The sequence below is a fragment of the Halichoerus grypus genome, chromosome 9 (genome assembly GCF_964656455.1).
Source record: "Halichoerus grypus chromosome 9, mHalGry1.hap1.1, whole genome shotgun sequence".
NCBI lineage: Eukaryota > Metazoa > Chordata > Mammalia > Carnivora > Phocidae > Halichoerus > Halichoerus grypus.
Genome location: NC_135720.1, coordinates 133,146,827 through 133,167,368, shown reverse-complemented (window position 1 = coordinate 133,167,368; position 20,542 = coordinate 133,146,827).

The following is a 20,542-nucleotide window of genomic DNA, read 5'->3' as shown; positions in this document are numbered from 1 at the left end:
TCTCTCTTTTTTTCCCCTTCTCTCTATGTTCATCTGTATTGTTTCTTAAATTCCACATGAGTGAAATCATATGGTATTTGTCTTTCTCTTATTTCACTTAACATTATACTCTCTAGCTCCGTCCATGTTGTTAAAATGGCACGATTTCATTATTTTTATGGCTGAGTAATATTCCATTATATATATATATATATATAGAGAGAGAGAGAGAGAGAGATACAGATATATATCTTCTTTATCCACTCATCTATCGATGGACACTTGGGCTGCTTCCATAATTTGGCTTGTAGATAATGCTACTATAAACATAGGGGTACCTATATCTTTTCATATTAGTGTTTTCATATTCTTTGGGTAAATACCCAGTAGTTCAAAGCTTATCATTTTAAAAGAAAAAAAAAATAGAATAGTGATGAGTGCCCTGTTCAGAGAGCAGATTCACCTCTAAGTTCTTTTCTGTTACTCAATCTGCAAGACAATACTTAAGATGATTGCATTCTGAAGTAGGCTATTTTAAAGCTGTATTTCTTTGTAGGCACTTGGTACATTTCTCTATGATTTAAAAAAGATGATTAGGTCTATGCTGGATGTATTCATTTGTTGTAAAATGTTCCTCAGAATTAGGATATTCAGTTATAATATAAAATGGAAATATTATTTCTCTTCTTATCTGTCATTTGTCTTCATTCACGTAAATACAGGGTTTAAATATACCTTTTTGCACTAAATGGATGTACAACTAGATTTGAGAAATATTTTTAAAATACTAAAACTAAATAAATAGGTAAAAATATTTAAGGAAGCAACTATCGTCCATTTTTTACATTCATTACAATATCACCTCACAAGAACAAATGAAATGTTTGGGAAACCGGAAATGTGGTGTGGCAATGAAGAGGAGCTGTTTTTGGAGTTTGCCTTGGGTCCTCTGACCCATCCTAATCCTCAGCTCCACTGGGCACAGGCCTGGCGGGATGTATGGGGTGACAGCCCAGGGGCTGCAGAAAGTGCCCTATTCACCCCCGCTTTCGACCCTGAGACTGCCTGCCACTGAGCTAAGCCCCTGTCTATCCAGCAGAGAGGAACTGAAGCATGCCAGAGGCTTAGGCGCTTGCCTATTTTCTAGAAGTAAGGACGTTCAACCCCAAAGCCTTCCCCATCCCCTTCTCATTCCTGGATGTCTGGACCTGGTATGGATTCCTGATGGTCCCTAATGAGCCGGGCCTTCTGGCAACCAGAAGCCCATTGAGAAACACAAGAAACATGGGGCAAACCAATAGTTTCTCAGACTTTGCACTGAATTTGCACTGTTTCACCTGCATCTTGCTCTTTCCCTACTGTCTTACCAACATTCTCCCTGCCTGGCCTTCCATGTAGCCCCATAGCCAAGTCCTAGTTCACTTCTCCCTCCCCTTTCCCTCCCTCTCTCCCTTTTCACACATGGACACACAAGCACACATAAATACGCTCATACATACACACATGTACACACATGTATACACGCATGCACATGCATTCATAAGACTGTGTGGGTGCACGTGCATGTATACATGTGTGTGCACATGTGTGCATGTGTGTGCACATGCATACATGTGTGTGCGTATGTGCACACACATACATATGTATTGTGTGTATGCATACATATACACGATACACATATACATACACGATACACATATGCATGCGCATGCATATACGCACGCATGTGTACACATGTACGCACAGGCTTATATGCATGTGTACATGCATGTGCGCACCCATGCATGCATGCATGCATGTGTACATATATGTACACAAGTCTTATATGCACATGTACATGCATGTGTGCACACATGTATACACATGTATACATGCATGCATACACATATATACATACACGATACACGTACATGCGTGCACATATATACATGCATGCATGCACACGTGCATATGCTTATATACATGCATGCATACACACATGCATATATACATACACGTACACACATGTACACATGCATATACATACACCGGTGCTTTGAGAGTTGCCCATTATCAATTAATAAAAACCATTTATTTTTAAACTGATTGTCCCAGTTATTGCCTTCCACTTTCAGTTCTCCTCTTTTTAAGTATAAAATTCTTTTTTTTTTTAAATACCAATAAAATGCCCACAGGATAGTATAACTACTGTAGCCACTGATTGAGAATGCCAATATACACCTATATACACCTATGGACATTCCCAGAGTCTTTGCTGTACCTCCAAGCCCCCAGCTACCACCACCAAGGTGCAGGGGTGGGACCTCTACTAGGGGCCACTCTGTCTCAACTCTGCCCAGAGCCCAGCAGAGCATTGGCAAGCTCACACACACAAGGACTAGTATGCGGCGATGGTGTGATCTGCTGCAGAGAGTGTCCAAGTCAAGTGTGCTTTTAAATGTACAGCTCAGTCCCTCAAGGACCCTGAAGCCGAGGCCTATCCGTATTGGTCCGATCATTCTTTTTGGTTCATTAACAATTCCCTTACAACAGCCTCTGTAACACACTCTGTCACTTGGGAAAGAGGGTTGGGGGACCATGTGGTAGTCACAGGGGCACTCTCCAATTGGGGGACCACCCTCTCTGTGACCCATCAGTCTCCCTGCTCTCACATACCTGAAACTCCCTCCACAGTCTACTTCCTTCCTGGCCAGGAACCCTGCCCTGACTCCACTCTTCCCAGCTGTGCTTCTGTCCCTCTGCCTCATTCCTGCCAGCCCCCTCCCCTTTATGCCATATCCAGCTCCCTAGACCCCAACCTGTGGGGTTCATGACCTCACTGCAAATGCGCTCAGTACCCAAAACTTTATTGGACTAGCACCTGACTTCCAGATCATCTACGGCCTCAGGTGCTGCCCCCAGACCAAACCCTAGTGAATTAGGACCCTAGAATTTTGTCCACCTCTGAAGCAAGCTCGAGACACCTCCCCTCAGGAAAGGAAGTCCTGTAGCTGGGATACTTGTCCAACTTCTCTCCCATTCCCAGCTCATTTGAAGCGAGCAACTGGCTTCAGAAACACCCAGATTCCAATCCTAGCCTTGGCTACTTACTAGCGATACAATGTCGGGCAGGTACTTAACCCCTTTCCACTTACCTGCCTCATCTAAGAAATGCCAATAACAACACCAGCTTTTCAAGGTTGTCAGGGGGGTTAAAAGTAATGTGTTCATTACAACACGTGCCCTCCTTAATACCCAGCACACACACACACACACACAAAGTAATGTGTTCAAATATGGCATCGGGCACAGAGTAGACAAGCAAAATAAGGTCCCCATTACTATTATCCAGTCAGTATATCCTCTCCTGGCTCTTCCCAGAAGTTCTGGAAGACTCTAGCCAAAAACAAAAACAAAAACAAAAACAAAACAGAACAAAAAACTGGCAATGATTGCAAATTGTGGTTCGGTTCCCAGACAGGCTCAGGCTCAGGCTTTAGGCCTGCCTATGGTCTATTCCTGTAATTTCTCAATTTGGCCTTCTGCCCATCCCGTATACCCTTCCAATGCCTGCCTTTAGCAACGCACACCAAACCCCAGGGGTATGAGGGAGCTGTTTGTACTGGCTAGCAAGAGTTGGCCATTAAATTTTCAGGAATGTTGCTCGTCAGCTGAAATCAGCCATGGTAGGAGTATTTACACCAGGGAAATTGGCAACCATTGCAAGTAAATCTGATCCCCCCATCCTCGCTGCCCTGTGCTTCCTATTGCAGATTTATGAGCCCACACTCTACCTAGCACTCACTCTTGAGCATCATTCGTCTATGCTACCCTCCCTTAAACCATGTTCCTCCTACCACCTCATTGCCCTTTACTAAGACCTCACCTCAGGAAGAACTCACAGGGGACTGTGTCTGGGCTCCAGGACCTTGTGACCCCAGCGTGGCATAAAAAGAATCCCAGATGTGGCACCATCCAGTAGAATAACACAAACTCTGGACATCCCAGAGGACTCTCTTTGTTTACTATCAAGTTCCCATACATCTGAGACAGCGCCTGTCAAAATAGAGGCAATAGACCATTTCACACATTAATTATCTCAGAAGGCAAACCTAATGGGAAGATTTCAGATGTTCTCCTACCAAATAAATAAGCCCTGTCAAGGTCCCATATAAAAGATTCCTGGAAATATGAGAGTCTAAATGACAGTCCCCTAGTAATATTTTAATTGAGATGATGCCATGTGACAGAACGAATTCCATCCATGACTTCCCGTTGGCTCCCATGTGACCTCTCCCCCCCATTTTTTGACAGATTTATCTTGCTGAACATCTTGTGAAGAATGTGAAAAACATCCCTTTTTTTCCCTCTGTCATGCTGAAATCTGAATCTCATGAATTTATTTTCCTTAAAATAACAGGTGCTGCATATTCTGATCACTTCTTGCTTCAACTATATTTGGTTTAACATTCCTCTTCTAAGTAGCTCTGCAGGTCTTCTCTCTCCTCCTCTCCTCCATCAATGAAAGATTATGGCTTTGACCTTTAAGTTGACCGTGGCCAGCAAAAGAGCAAAGGGATCAAGGATGCTGTTGTTTTCATGGGTATAAGTTCAGAGTATAGTTTTCTATTCTTGACACCATCTTGAGTGCTTTTAAACCACGGAGGATAACTTAGAAAAGTCTTCTAAGATAGTCACAGATTTCAGATGGCTTAAGATAGGAATAGATGAACACTCCTGTCCATCCACAGTAATTCAGGTCACCCACATTTATGTAGCGGGTTATGTACTAAGGCCTCTGATAGGCTGTAAGGCTCTTGAGACGCCTCCCCTCAGAGACTTTGACTGTCTGCCTAGTAGGGGAGAGAGACGGGCAAGCAGATAAACGCAACAGGGCCCCACAACGGGCAGAGATACAGTACAGACAAAGCACAGAGATGGACAGTTGTCAAGAAGATGGGATGACCGAGTCAGGTGGGGAGTGTATCCATTTCCTGTTGCCACTGTGATACATTCCCACAAACATAAGAGCTTAACATCACACAGATTTATTCTCTTAAAGTTCCAGGGGAGAGAAGTCCCAAAGGAGTCTTACAGAGCTAAAATCAAAGTGTTGGCAGGGCTGGGCCCTTCTGAGGGCTCCGGGGGGAGAATCCATCCCTTTGGCTCTCGCATCTTCTAGAGGCTGCCCGCATTCCCTGCCCCGTGGCCCCACCACTCCAGTGTTGGGCCCATGCCCGCATCCCCTTCTCTCTCATCTCCTGCCGCCTCTGATAAGGAGCGTTGTGATGACAGTGAGCCCACCCAGCCACCCAGGAGCACCTCCTCATCTCAAGACCTTTCACTTAATCCCAAGGGCAAGTCCCTTCAACCCGGGTAATGAATTCACAAGTTCTGGGAGGTTAGACATCAACATTCAAATGACCACAGGCAGGATGTGGGGAGCAGAATTCAGTGAAACTTCTTCCCAGGTGTCAAGTAGAGGATACTGGAGCCATTTGCTGTGTCCTGCCCAGGTCTTGCCACACTCACACTGCGAATGGGACCTGCCACGATGGCCAACTTCAGCCTCTGCCCTTCGTACCTCCGGAGGAAGCTTCAGCCTCCAGCTCCCCCAAGATCCCAGAGGCCTGTGAGTCTGGAGCTGCCCAATGGTCCAAAGATGGGCTAGCAGTCCGCCTTAGCAGTGGGCCACCAACCACCCCCTTTCTCAGGTACTAGAGCTGAGGTACTAAGAGTTTCCCGCTTTACAGTGGAAAATAAAGAGAATAATTTTTAAATGGCTATCTGCTATTAATACTTGTTATTAACAGGTGATACTAAGTGATTTATATGAATTATCTCCTTTAATCCTTAAAAAATAACCTCTGTGGCAAATACTACCTTCATCCCATGTTCAAGATGAGGAAACTAAGGTGTATGAGGTTCATCCATTTGTCCAGCACCATTCCTTTAGCAAGAACTGTAGCTCAACCTTCAAACTAGCTTCCTCTGGTTCTAAAGCATGTGCTCTAATCACAACCCTGTTCTAGTGCCTACGTCAGCTGATTCCCAGTCTAGAGGCCTATTCAGTAAATGATTAGAGGTAATAAAGTAGAAAAGATAAGAGCACAGATCCTGGACCTTAGCCACATGTAAACTTAGAAGATTGCTTAATTTCTATGTGCCTCAGTTTCTCATCTAGAAATTGGAGCCAAAAATATGACCCATTTGAGAGGGATTATATGGGATGATATTGGTATTATGTATGTGGAACACAATAACAAATCACTGTTAGCCATTTTACTGTTATTTAACTGAATAAGTGTTGTTGTTGAGAGTAGAGAATAGACACATCTGTCCGGTGAGGACTGGACTAGGGAAAGGTGTTCTTTGACATGGAACCTTTGAGTGAGGCTGGTGATAAGCATCTTGGTGCATAATCTAGGTCCAAAGAAATGTCCACTCTCCTGCAAAGGCTATGCAAGGGCCATCGCCACGGTAAAGGGCCTTCATCTGTCTGTTATACAGCGTCGTCTTTCAGCTCTAAACTCCCTTCTGCAGTTTGCGCAGGAATACTGGGGTCAGAACTTGGCCAACTCTGTTTGTCCTCTGCCAGATGCCTCCCTGTTAGGCTCCAGCAGCTGGTGGCACTGGATGAAGGCTGGAAGACCATAAGAGAAGGACTTTCTATTCCTGTCTGCATCACCCCAGGGACAGCCCTTCATCCTGGCACCAGCAGGTCGATCCTGGACGCAGGTGGCTCCAATTACCAGCTTCCCCTCACTGTGCCAGAACCTGGCTCCCAGGACCCTCACCCCTCCTCTGAGTGCCTACACCTGCCAGGAAGCACCCTCCCCAGAGACCTCAATCCCTGCTCCCAGCTTCTGCTGTACCAGCTCCTGCCAGGCAATGTCCCTTCCTCAGAAATCTGTCACTTCTATGGGTCCCCATCCAAACTTCCAGATCCTGGAGACCCCAACAGTTCCCCTTGTTCTCCCAGCCCTAGGGCTTCCAGCTGCTTCCTGCAGAGACTCTGTGTTAATACTGTGTTACATCTGTGTTCTCTCCTCGCTTTTTCTGTCTGATCAACAGCTGTTTGATCAATTCCTTCGAGTAAATTCTCTCTATTAAAATAACTTGTATGGATTCTGTTTCCTGACTAGATCCTGAATAATAATACACTCACACACACAACATACTTATGTACAAACACTGTTCCTGGACATTTGTGTAGATACATGCTTTCTAGATGCAAACTCAGCACTTTCCTCAATTTGTTCCAGCCCTGCACCTGCTCCCTTGGCCCTTGTTGACACTCTATCCTTTTCAGATTCTAAAATGCACTGGAAAGAACAAAGCGACAGGGTTCTAGATGATGCAAAGATCTTTTCCCTCTTATAAACATGAGCATCTGTTCGACGCTTCTATAGTCAAAAACTTATAGGCCAACTCTTTTTAACATCAGGCACTCGTGATGGTAACATTTGTTAACGACTTACTGGCTCAAGTGGGAAATGTTAAACAATTCAATGATAGAAAAAAATCCCTATTGAAATTTTCAATGAGTTTCTTCGTTTATTCAACATACAAGCATTTTCCAGTCGGTGCCCCACACTCTTCTAGATCCTTCCAATCCAGGAAATAAGACAAACAAAGTCACAGCCCTTGGGGGGGAAAGGACAGGGGAAGGAGGGACAGGGAAACGATGTGTGCACAGACCTGTGGCAGGGAAGACAGGTGTGGGGGGCGACTTCAGGCAGGTAGAATAGAGGCTCCATGTGAGCGCTCTGGAGTCTAACCATCTGGTTTCAAATCCTGCTTTGGCCACTTACTGGCCAAATGACCTTGGGAAAGTTCCTAAACTTGTCTGTGCCTTCTGTTCCCTTTTTACAAAATGGGGATGATAAGAAAGACCTTCTTCAAAGGGTTGCTAGGAAAATTTAAAAAGAGAACAACTAGCACTTGCCACAGCGTGGGCTAGCTATTATTACTATCAGCATAAGTGGTAGCTACTGTTGCTAAAACCCCATCAGTAAAGGCATGCTCGGATGGCTCATTTGCCCTGGAAATCTGACTCATTAATCTGCCAGGGGACCCCAGAAGGGCCAATGGCACTACCTGTTCCACCTGCCCGCTTCCCTTCCTCCATGATAGGGTTGTTTATTGGAGTTAAGACGTTTCCCTAATACATGTGTTAAATCACCATTTGGTCATTTGGTATCTAAATAATTTATTATGCAACAGTTTGCGGAAGGAATGAGAGTTTTTATAATGCATAGGAGCTTCTACCTGGCCCTGGTGAGAGGTCAAAGGGTCTGAATAGCAGAAGGAACACAGAAAGGGGAGGCGAAGCGGCACTAGAAATGATTTTCTCCCGCATGGCAGGGCCGGCCCCATGGATGTAGCCTGGGCTGCCATAGCATTTCACACAAGACTTATGAATCACACTGAGTACCTTCTTCGGGTCATTTACTTCCCTCTATCAATTACTAGCCGAGCCAGACACAGTCAGAATTTCAACCAAATCGCTTTTTCCGCCCACCACCCACTGCAAAACCCTCATCGGCATCATTATCGGGGACTGCTGGAGCTCCAGCCTTCCAGGGAGGGAGACAAAAAAAATGCCCACATCTTGAGAATAACCTTCCCAATTACATGTTTTCTCCATCCTGATGAGCCTGGCAGAATCATGAACCCCATCTCTGGATCTCATAAGCAGTCTCGGCAGAGCCAGAGACGGGCAGTAGCTCTCCTCATCGTCAGCTTAGCGTCCCCAGCTTGCTGCTGAGCACTGCTTCTTGGGGTTCTTTATCATCTTAATTGCATCTTGCATGCCCACCTTTTCTGCTCCGGGAGCTCCGAGTATTAATCACCTCCCGAGTCACTTTGGGTAATGCTGAGTGCTTTATCTTTTGCTCTGCCACCAACACATGGGACATGGGAGGTCGCAGGCGGGCAAATGGCTTCCTCTTCGATCACAGCCTCCCTGAAATCCTAACCACTCATGACCCTGGAGCAAAACTTCTGGCCCTTTCCTCTGGGTAGCCATTCTTCACTCTAGTGAGTTGCCTCCAAGGCCAAATTCATCAACGTCCATTGTAAAAATGACCAACCTGGCTGATGCTTTGTTAACCCTTTGCAGGCGCCATCCACAGAGGTGAATGACAGCATGCATGGGCCAGTAGTTTCAAAAAGCATGAGCAGCATTAGCATTGCCTGCCTCTTGGAAATGCAGGACTGTCAGCCCCAGTCCTGGTTTCTCCCGCTAAAGCAAGCTCTTTGAGGGGAGGGAGCACGTTTGTACACCAGCGTCTAGCCAAATGTCTGGCGTTTAATAAGTGAGTGAATCAAGGATGAATAAATGTGTTCAGAAATTCCACAGGCATTTGGCAGAGTTGTGACTTGGAGCCCCTTCAGTTGCCACATCCTCCCCTTACCCACCCCAAACACCCCTTATTTGTTTGTGTACCTCTGAAATCTCTGTAAAGAATTGACTCAGACTTTCCTTTTTCAAAGATGTATTAAAAATCTGTCCTCTGATAGATGTGTCTTAAAGCTCATTGTTTTGGTGTGTGATGCACAATATCTAAGTGGGAGGTGTCATAAAACCGTTTTCTTTAAATTGTTCCTGCATTTCTCCTTCTGCAGCAGCAACAGCTCTTCTCCCTCACTCCTTGTCCCTCAGTAGACGGATTGGAAAGCTCAGGCTTAGGTCTCCTTAGTGAGGTGGTGTTAGCATTTCCATCAGCCATGCATAAAACAAATACAAGTGTGTGAAGATTTCTTTGCCAATTCTGAAACCATCCTCATAGACCAAGCAGTAGTGTCCAAGGACTGTGGAGGAAAAAGCCTCGGGGATGGGGATGTGCCCATAAATGGCCTCACTATGGATACATATGCTGCTCACACTCTCTAGCACACTTTCAGGAACTTTGCCTAAGATGCTCTGTGCGTAGAATTCTTAGATGGTGTCCAAGATCCCACTGTCCCCTGGTGTACACACAGCTTCTCCCAGTCATTTGACCAAACACTACTCTAAGTGCTTCTGTGAAGGGATTTTGCAGATGTAATTAAGGTCCCAAATCAGTTGACCCTAAGAAAGGGAGAGAGAGATTACCTTCAGGGGGCCTGAGCTTATCAGGTAACCCTTAAAAGCGACAGGACTATCCTCAGCAAGAGAGATTTGAATCATGAAGGACATCCTCCACCACTGCCTTTGAAGATGGAGAAGGTCACAGAATAAAGAAAACAGGTGGCCACCAGCTGAGAGGCAGCAAGGACACAGGACCTGGGTTCTATAGCGACAAGGAACTAAATTCTGCCAACAACCTGAATGAGCATTGGAAGCAGACTCTTCCTTAGTCGAGCCTCCTGATGAGACCACAGCCTGGCCGGCACCTTGATTTCAGCCTTGTGAGGCCCTGAGCAGAGAACCCAAACACTTGCACCCAAATTTCTGACCTACAGACTGTGAATTAATAAATGGGGGTTGTTTTACGCTGCTAAATGTGTGGTATATTGACAGACAACAGCAAGAAACTAACACAGATGCTAATAGATAATGCCCCCTCCTTTATCCTAAAAGGTAAGTCTGCCCTACCCTACCACATAGATAGCTGATGTATACTCCATGCCTACCTCTCACCCCCACTGACATGTTTAGCCTTGCCAGAGAAGGTTCCAGAAATATAAAAATTCCCCCATTATAACAGAGGGCAAACATATGTGTGAGAACAGGAAGAGGCCAGGCTGCTCTGGGACAGAGTGTGTCACACCCACATTACCTGCCTTGCACCTGAGTGTGGATATCATGTGCTTTTTGCAAAGAATTATTTTTATGTCTCACGTCATCTAGCACATTACCTCTCACCCTCACCAAAGCCATTCTCTACTCAGGGCCCTGAAATATCACAGATGGTGCCAACTGACTTGTGATTTCCATGACCCTCCAGCCATCTGCTTTGTTTTGTTGGCCGTAATAGATGTCCTGACTGTGCTACACCACAAAATCAAGACAAGCCCTATTCTTCAAATTTCTTCACATGCATGCTGATGGAGAGTCATTTGTGGTCTTTCTGGCTGGACTCTGTAAACTACAAGGCTGAGTTTATAGGCTAATTGTTCAGCAGGAATATCCAGCTCAAGCTGAGCAATTTCCCTGCAGGGGCAATTAGAGGGAAAGTGAGGGTGGTGTCTTTTTTTTTTTTTTTTTAACTTCCTGGTCTTGGCAGTTAACATTTAATGTAATACAAAACCATGAGTCACTGGGGGAGGCTCTCCCACAGTACTAATTAGCTTATTAAAATGAACACACTGTTCTGGTTCATCTAAATTATAGAATGATGACAAAAATACAATAATAAATCATATATCCATTTCATCCCCTCTTCTGTAATATTTCAGCTTGCCCTCCCCCAATCCTATAGAAGAGGGATGAGGACTTGTAACCAAAAGGGAAACCTGCCACCCCCACCTAAGGAATGCCATTCTCTCAGCACAGGATGGCTCCCCCCTAGGATGCTCTGCCTTGTACCTAAGGGAACAGGAAAGGATGAGCATTCCCCTCTGCATGCCCCGGTCAAGCACCTGGCCTCTGGTTTTTTTTTTGTTTTTTTTTTTTAACTGAAGTATAGTTGACACACAATGCTACATTATTTTCAAGTGTGCCACATAGTAATTCAACTTCTCTATACATTATGCCACCCTCACAAGTGTAGCTCCCATCTGTCCCCATACAACACTATTACAATACCATTTACTATATTCTCTATGCTGTGCCTGTCATCCTCATGACTTATTCATTCCCCCACTCCCCTCACCCTCCTTCCCTCTGGCAACCATCAAGTTTATTCTCTGCATTTATGAGGCTGATTCTGCCTTTTGTTTGTTTGTTTTGTTTTTTTTAGATTCCTCATATAAATGAAATCACGTGGTATTTGTTTTTCTCGGACTTATTTCACTTAGCATAGTTCCTTCAAGGTCCATCCATGTTGTCTCAAATGGCAAGATCTCATTCTCTTTTATGGCTTAGTAATATTCCATTGAATATATACAACATCTTCTTTATCCATCTATCTATCAATGGACACTTTGTTACTTACATTGGCCTCTACTTTTGAAAAGCAATAGCCTACTGAGTAGTTCCCAAATTTTACTGCATGCTGGAATCCACCAGTAATCTTTAAACAATACTGACACCTGGCTCCCACCCAAGTGTTGGAGGAGATAATCAAGAAGGCATGACCACCAGTTGACCCTGGAGCTGGAACTGGGCAATCAGATGCTCTGTACCCCTCCCCCATCCTTGGAATGGTACGCTATGCCTACTCTTCCCACATGGGCGCTATTCCAAGGACATAGCCTTGAGAGATTAAGGTGTTGCTGAGACCATCTGGATGGTATATGTGACTGAACCCAGTTAAGACCTGTTTATAAACTTTAAGATTCAGAGGGTGGGTGTGGAGATCTACTCATCCTGTGGCCACCCAAGACAAACCTCACATGTAAGTTTCCTTGCTTATTAAACCTGCCACCTACCGATCTTGAGTGGCCCACCTCTTTCTGAGGTTTCTCCCTGGCCTCTGAGTAAGGGGCTGGTACACCTGAAAACTCCCAAGTAGGTTTTGAACAAACACCAAGACACTCTGATTTCATTGGTCTGAGTGTAACCCAGGAACAGGGAGTTTTCAAAGCTCCCAGGTGATTCCAATGTGCAGCCAAGTGGAACCACTGGGCTGGTAATTAAATAGCGCTCATGTCAAGGCTTTACCACTTAGAGGTGGACAACTGTGAGAAAGTCACTTATTCTTTCTATATCCCAGTTTCCTAACCTGTAAAATGGGTATAATATTGGCACCTACCTCATAGGTACTACTAAATGAAAGAATGCATGCCAGTGGTTTACCACGGTGCCAAGCACTACTAAGGAGGCAGTGTGTGTTAATTATTGACATTCTAATTATTGTCATCATTGTGATTTCTCCTGGCCTCTATGGAGATCATGGAACAAAAGAATCTTTTGTTGGCAGAGACTTGAGGGGTCATCTATGTTTGGATATTACTTTTCAAAAATCCCTGGCAAACGATGATCCAGTTTCAACTCTTGAGCACATTCTCCACCCAATGGAAATTGCCCTGATATTTAAAATTCCCACATAGATGATCCAAAAGCATGGTCGGGGGGATAGACAAAGTAGGTAGTATACTAAAACTCCAATTAATTCAACAAACATTTACTGAACATCCACTCCAGGCCAGGTACTATGCTGGGAATACTATATGAGAGGCATAAACTCACAGTCCACTTAGTACAAACTCCTCGTTCTTGGTCACCCTATAGCCAGTTAAAGCTGAGAAGCCCAGTTGATCCACTTGTAAATTGATTCTTTTGCTGGGGTTTTTCTGGAGCTTGGAACCCTCAGAGCCCATCTGCTGTCTGGGCCTCCTCTTCCCCATTCCCCACCTCCCATCCCTGCCTTTGGATCCATTTCTTCTCACTGCTTTCCCCTGCCCTGTACCTCTCTTTCCTTTGTCCTCAGATCAACTGTGCCATTCAAATATCCCAACTCTTGTGCCTTTCCCAATATTCCTCCTCTGCCTCTCCTCCATTAGGGTACTATCTATCCATACAACTTGTTAATCCTGACCACGCAACACATACCTGCCTCTTTCAAAACAACACTTCTGAATGCCTGTCTAGGAATTTACTCCCCTATAAATTAATAATCAACATTTGAGAGAGTTCACTATAATTCTACCATTCTATTTTTCTGTTCCTTTTCCCAATAAAACGCCCCAAAGCACTTGTCTATACTTGCATCCCCACTTACTTTAGTCCTCTCCTTCTAAACCCCCCACAATCAAGCTTCCGCCCCTACCATACCATTGAACTCCCACTCACAGTGCTACTAAGGAACCCCTGCAATATTGGCATTCAGTTCTGAAGCTAACCACATAGAGTTAGTGCAGACCCCACAAGTTAGGAGCTCAGTCCTCCACAAGACTGCTGCAAAGTCCCGGGGTCCCCAGGACCCCTTTCTGACCAACTGGCTACCAATTCAGGGGTTCTCATAGTACTCAGTTTTGATGAGGACTAGGACTCACAGAACTCTGGAAAGCACTATGCTTATGATTCCAGTTTTATTATAAAGGATACAAATCAGAACAAGCCAAACGAAGAAACACATAGAGCCAAGACTGGGAGGGTCCTGAAAGCAAGCTTGTGAGCCCCCTCCTGTAGAATCAAAGCATATCACCCTCCCAGCACATCAATGTGTTTACCAACCAGGACATTCTGCTGAGCCTCACCAGTAGGCACGGTTGATTCAATCAGTGGCCACATGATTGTACTCAGTCTCCGGCTGCTCTCCACTCCCCAAGGTCAGGAGATCAGGCTGGTACCATGTGACTCAAAGCCCCAATCTCTGATCACATGATCAGTCTTCCTGGCATGGCCAGCCCCTACCTGAGTCATGTCATTAGCTTAAGTTATCTAGGAGCCCACCATGAATAACAAAGACATCCTTGGCAGTTGGGCAATTCCAAAGGTTTAGTCTCCCTGCGGGGAACCCAAGACAAAGACAAGCCAAATTCCTTATCATACAAAAACCCCCATGATGCAGATCCAAAGATCAATGTACTTCTCAGCAGCCTTGGACAGTTAGGCACTTCCTTTTCTTGAACGTTTCCTGACTGAGCTCTCCTAGCTCGTTGGACTTCAGATGTTGAGAAGGATGAGTCACTAGTCATTTCATAAGTGCCACTCCTAGCCAGGCACGTAGCTCTATATTCAGACCTACTGGGAAGAGGTAAGGAAATCTAATTACTGACCCTGACCTGGGAAAGCAGAGCCTTCTTTTCCCAAGTCACTCAAATTTTTCTGAAGCATGACTTAAGAATTAGTTATTCAACAGGTGGATTTTCCTCTCTTGGGGTCAGTTACAGCCTCATTAGAACAATGGTTCACAGTCTTGACCATAAATTAGCGTAACCTGGAGAGCTTCTTCAACAATACTAATGCCAGAGCTCCCCCTCTCCTGACACTCTGCTTCTATTCGCTGGAACTGGGGCCCAGGTGATGCAAGGTTTTCAAAGCTCCCCAGATGAGTCTAAAGTGCATCCACAGTTGAGAACCATACGCTTGAGTCTCTCTCCTGGTTAAACATCTTCTGCAGGTTGTTTGGGAGGAGGCAGGTCTCCACCGCCCATCCTTCCATTTATTGAGTGCTTATTATGGGGCAGACAGGACTTTCATTCAGTTGTTTGCCTTAACCTGTCACCAACCCTGTGGGCTAAATGCTATTTGATCTCTGTTTTGTAAATGAGAAAATTGAAGTATACAAAGGTTAAACAGTTGCCCAAGTGTGCAGAGTTAAAATGCACAGAGCTGGATTCAAAGTCCAACCTGGTCACCCAAACCCATGCTGTCACCCACGACTGTAGTGCCCTCTCCATCACTGGGTAGCCCTATGGCTACTAAAACGATGCCCAGTTGTCCAAGTCTCATCCCTTTCACAGAAGAGGCAGAAGCAAGGACAGAAGATAAATGTACCTTCACAGCTAGACTTGGGAAGTCTGATGGAAAGTTCTAGAGTCTTAGTGCTAGTGCAGACCTTCAAGGAGACCCAGTTCCACCACTTCATTTTATAGCTGAGGAAGCATAAATCCAGAAAGATCAAATGATTTCCAAAGTTCATACGCAGGTTGACCTCAGAGCCCCATCTCCCAATTCCAAGTCAGATGACTTTTCCCTGCAGGAGTTAATTTCCTATTGATCAGCTAGTTCAGAGGAAACAAGTGGATGGGCCTGGTGAACTCACAGTTTGTTAATGGGAGCGTCGTAAGGTGGGAGCCCAGAGCAGGAGGAGCTTGCTTGCAGCTGGTGAGGTTGGAGAAGACGTCATGGACAAAGAGGCTTCCAAGGGGAGCCAAAATCAGGCTTTCAACCTGCTGAGAAAGAACATTCCATGGGGAGGGAAGAGTGTCAGCGATGGCAGGAAGAGGGGAGATATGTTCTGGGAACGGAGGGTGGTCTGCATCCTCTTGAGAAGAAACCAGAGACAAGACAAGGAAGACAAGCCACGACACCATCCAAGGGCACTGTCCTCTAATCCAAAGGCAGTAGGACCATGGCCACTGTGTTCAGGGATGAATGACAGCTTCAGAAGCAACAGGGCACAGACAGAGGTGGACAAAGAGGTAGTGGGAAAGGGGAGGGAGTGGGGAAGTGGGAGCAAAAAGCCACAATGGGGAAGTGGCTGAGAATGCGGGAAAGGGACAGATGGGAGAGATGGACACCACCCCCAGGGGCTGCTGGAACTTCCTTACATGGGGCCTCACCCCATAAAACAGAAGCTAGAGAAAAAAGAAAGGGTGGGTGATAAGAGCCTTCTTCTGGTTGCCCCACTAAAAATCTACTTTCCCAGAGACGAACTATGAGAGACTCTGAACTCTGAGAAGCAAACTGAGGGTTCTAGAGGGGAGCGGGTGGGAGGATGGGTTAGCCTAGTGATGGGTATTAAAGAGGGCACGTTCTGCATGGAGCACTGGGTGTTGTACACAAACAATGAATCATGGAACACTACATCAAAAACTAATGATGTAAGGTATGGTGATTAACGTAACAATAAAAAATTTTTAAAAAAAAAATCTACTTTCCCAGGTGAGAGCTCAGTGGGAGAGGAAAGTGCTGGGAGCCTGAGAGGCAGGTTCAGAAGCTGAGGGGTAGGAGGGGAGGGGCAGGGTTGGGGTTGGGGGGCAGGGAAAGACCACCAGAGAGAAAAGGGGGACGGGGGCAGAAGGGCCCAAAGGAAAACCTCCATTTTCTGCCCTTTGTCCTGCTTGGGTAGGTAACGAAATGGTCTCCGTGGGGATAGGAAGTGACAATGAACAAAGTTCTGGGGGGAACGTCATGGACTCAGGCCTATGGACTCTAACCCTGTTGAAGGCTGCGCCCTCAGCTGAGCTCCCAGAAGGAGACCGAATTCCATTCAGGTGGTTCCACGGCAGAGACTTTAAGGAAGGTATGGGCAGAGCTAAAGAAACCATCTTCCAGGGGCGCCTGGGTGGCTCAGTGGGTTAAGCGTCTGCCTTCGGCTCAGGTCATGATCCCAGGGTCCTGGGATTGAGCCCCCATTCAGGCTCCCCGCTCAGCGGGGAGCCTGCTTCTCCCTTTCCCTCTGCCTCCCCCCTCCACCCCCGCTTGTGCTCTCTCTCGCTGTCTCTGTCCCTGTCTCTATCAAATAAATCTTAAAAAAGGAAAGAAACCATTTTCCAGGGACAACACAACCCGGGTGGCCTGAGGAGAGGGCTGTAGTCACAGAGGATGGTCGTGTCCTCAGCACAGAGCGGGGGCAAGCATGCTGACTTCTCTCTTCTCCCACCGCCGGGCCCCTGCACGGTTCCCCATCAGCCGAGCACAGCGGGAGGCGGCAGACAAGGCCGCCCAGGTGATGCAGTTCTCAGTTCTCCGGGAGGGGCCTTCTCAGGCCCCGAGCGAGCAGAGAAGGGCAGAGAGTGGGTGTGGGAACAGGGCAAATGGAGAAGAGGTAGCACCCCCAGCAAGCCCAAGACCCTGGCTGTGAGCCCCGTGGAGCCCGCCGCTGGGTGACAGGTGCCTGGCCGAGCTTTCGGGGCGGGAGGGGGGGGCGCGCGGAGACAGAGTTACCGACTCGGAGAGCCTTGCTGCTGCCACTCACGGGTGCCCCCCAGCGTCTGACGAGCGGTATTTTGGGAATCTCGGGGTGGGTGCTGTGTTTCGTAAAACCAACAAGCAGATGAGCGCGCACCTTTCGCGCGATGGCAAACTTTGCCTGTTGGGCCCACGTTTCCCAGACACTAAAATGGGTTATGCGGTCTGTCGAAGTATTTTTGTCCTTTCTGAGTCTGAGAAGCAGCTTCGGAGATGTGGTTTGGCAGATGAACTGTTGAAATTCCCAGTTATTTGGTTTTTTGAAGGTAAGGGGGAAAATTATCGTATCGCTCCTAAGGCCTGTTAGCACACGCCATGCCAGAAAATTCAAAAATGTGTAGCTTTTGGAGCGGGAGGCAGGACACGCAAGGAATAACTTCTGATCAAAATGTAAAGTCACGTAATACTAGAAAAGACACTTACAGATGAGGGGCAAAGCTGTGATTTATTTGCGTAATGACAGGAGTGCCAGAGTGTTCCTTGCGCAGCCCGGCTCACCTTCCACTGCACCTGCTGTCCAGCTCAGGAGATCAGTACCCTCCAGACCGCCTCTGACCCTCAGCAGGCCCGACAACACCACCGCCCCCCGCCCTCCCCCGGGCCTGCTAGCCTCTCATCCTTATTGGACAGGGTGCTGAGACTCCATCAAATCCAAACTGCATTGTCAGTTTAAAAATAGCTTTTCTTGAAGGGAAAAAGACACCACCACATCGTATGTGCACATTGATTTTCAGAAACATAACATTAGAAAAAAATCTTCCATCAAACTTCAAATCTTCCAACTTCCAGGGTGCCACCTAGCAGCTGTTTTCTTGATCACAGTAATTCTGACGAAATTGCCAAAGAGTGGGAGTTGGCCTGGGGGAGGAGGAGTCTGCTAACCTGAAGGGCTCTGCCATTTGTGGAATAGGGGAAAGGAGATACCTTTGATGCAGGAAAACCATCTTTGGCCCATTTGGCATCCTGTTTCTGAATCTTACTGCTTGCAGACTTGCATGCCAAGACTTCAAAGGGCTTTACTGAGTCACTAGTTGTATTCCAAGAATACCAGCTAAAGAATTGGTAGAAAGGGCAGGCATCAAGTCCTTTTTTCCTGTTCAGCAGTAGCGAGGCCTCCCAAAGTCACCTAATTATCGAAAGTACCTGCAGGTTTTGGTGAAGTGACAGGAGGACAATGAGGTAGAAGTCCCTTTTAACATACAACAAAAAGGTATACCCCACTACCTCAAAACCAAGATGAAAGCTTTCATGGGGCCAGTGCTAAGGAGGAGAGGAGTATCCAACACAGGACAGAAGATTAGGGGATCTGCTTTGTCAAGAAGGCCAGGGAAGTATTGACCTCAGATCTGAAGGATAAATAGAAGTCAATTAGGCAAAGAGGGTGGGGAAAGTATGTGCAAAGGCCCTGTGGTAGAAAGGACCGTCCGTGGGCAAGTAGGAGAGATTAAAAGAAGTTAGTGTCACTGGGACAGAGAAAGTTGGGAGGGAGGGAGCTTTGAGGCCAAGAAGGTCTCAAGGTCCATGCAGAACCTTGCAGCCAATATTCAGGAGTTGTCCTCTGTTTGCTTGCTTCTTTGTTTTCTATCATTCAAGCAATTAGGGTTGGGGGTGGGGTCCTGAAAAGCAGGAGAACACCATTAACAGGCTTGCCTTTCGAGACAGTATCTCTGGCTATAGGATAGAGAATGGAACATGGGGGCAAGATTGATGTAGAAGACAAGTGAAGAGACCCTAGCAATAGTCCAGGTGAGAGATGATGGGAGTTTAAACCATAATGGCCAGATTTGAGAGAGATTTAGATGGAAAAAAAAAATCATTGGACCTGGTGACAAATTGGAAATGGAAAGGAAGAGAGAGTTAGTTATGAAGGACGGTACCTACATTTCTAGCTTGTGTAGAACCATTCACCAAGATGGCAAATATTGGAAAAGGATCAGGTTGTGGGGGGGAGAGGTGCTGAAGGGTGATGAGTTTGGGTTGGGGCATATTGTGTTCAGTTGCCTTTGAGAAAAAGAGAGAATATGCAGCAGGAAGTTGGGCAAGCAGGTCGGAGGACAGGTGAGGATTAGAGGTGGAAATTGGAGCCTCTCGTTGGTTTTCTCTGGCTCCATGATAAATTACCACAAACTGGGTGCCTTCACATGACAGTTTATTCTCACAGTTCTGGAGGCTGGAAGTCCAAAATCAAGCTGTTGATATTATGATGCTCACTCCAAAAGCTCTAGGAGGGAATCCTTCCTTGCTTCTTCCAGTTTCTGGATGCAGAATCCAATCTCTGCTTCCATTATCATGCAGTCTTCTCTGGGTCTTCTCTTCTCTCCTCTCTTCTCTTCTAAGAACATTTGCCATCGGATTTAGAGCCTACTCAAATCCAGGATGATCTCACCTCTAGATCCTTAACATAAATACATCTGCAAAGACTCTTTTTTCAAATAAGTTCCCATTCACGGGTTCCAATAGACCTATCTTTGCCCACCATTCAACTCACTGCATCCTCCCATTCCCATTTCCTGAAGCACCATTTCCTCTTACCTGAAAGTCTCCAACTCAAAACCGAAGTGCCAACAATCCTATCCTTGCCCCTTACACCCAGCCCTGGTCTTCCCCAGCCAGGTCATAACAGCCCCGACTTTGACATAAAGCTGGGTGTCCTTCTCCCTGCACACCCTCCCCCAGCCAGCTGATAAGGGAGACTGTTCTTTTTTCCAGACCCCAGGTCTCACCGCAGCAGGGAAATAATTTTTCTTTGCTGGATGCATTTCCCCAAAGACTCATTGCTAAACTGCATCACTAAGTGCTATCACCTTCTTTGTTCAGGACTTTGGGCATCTTTGGGCATAGGATAAATGATATTTTATCGTTGTGGGGGAGAAGAGGGTAACGGACCACAGTTTAAATACCTTGTAGTTTTCA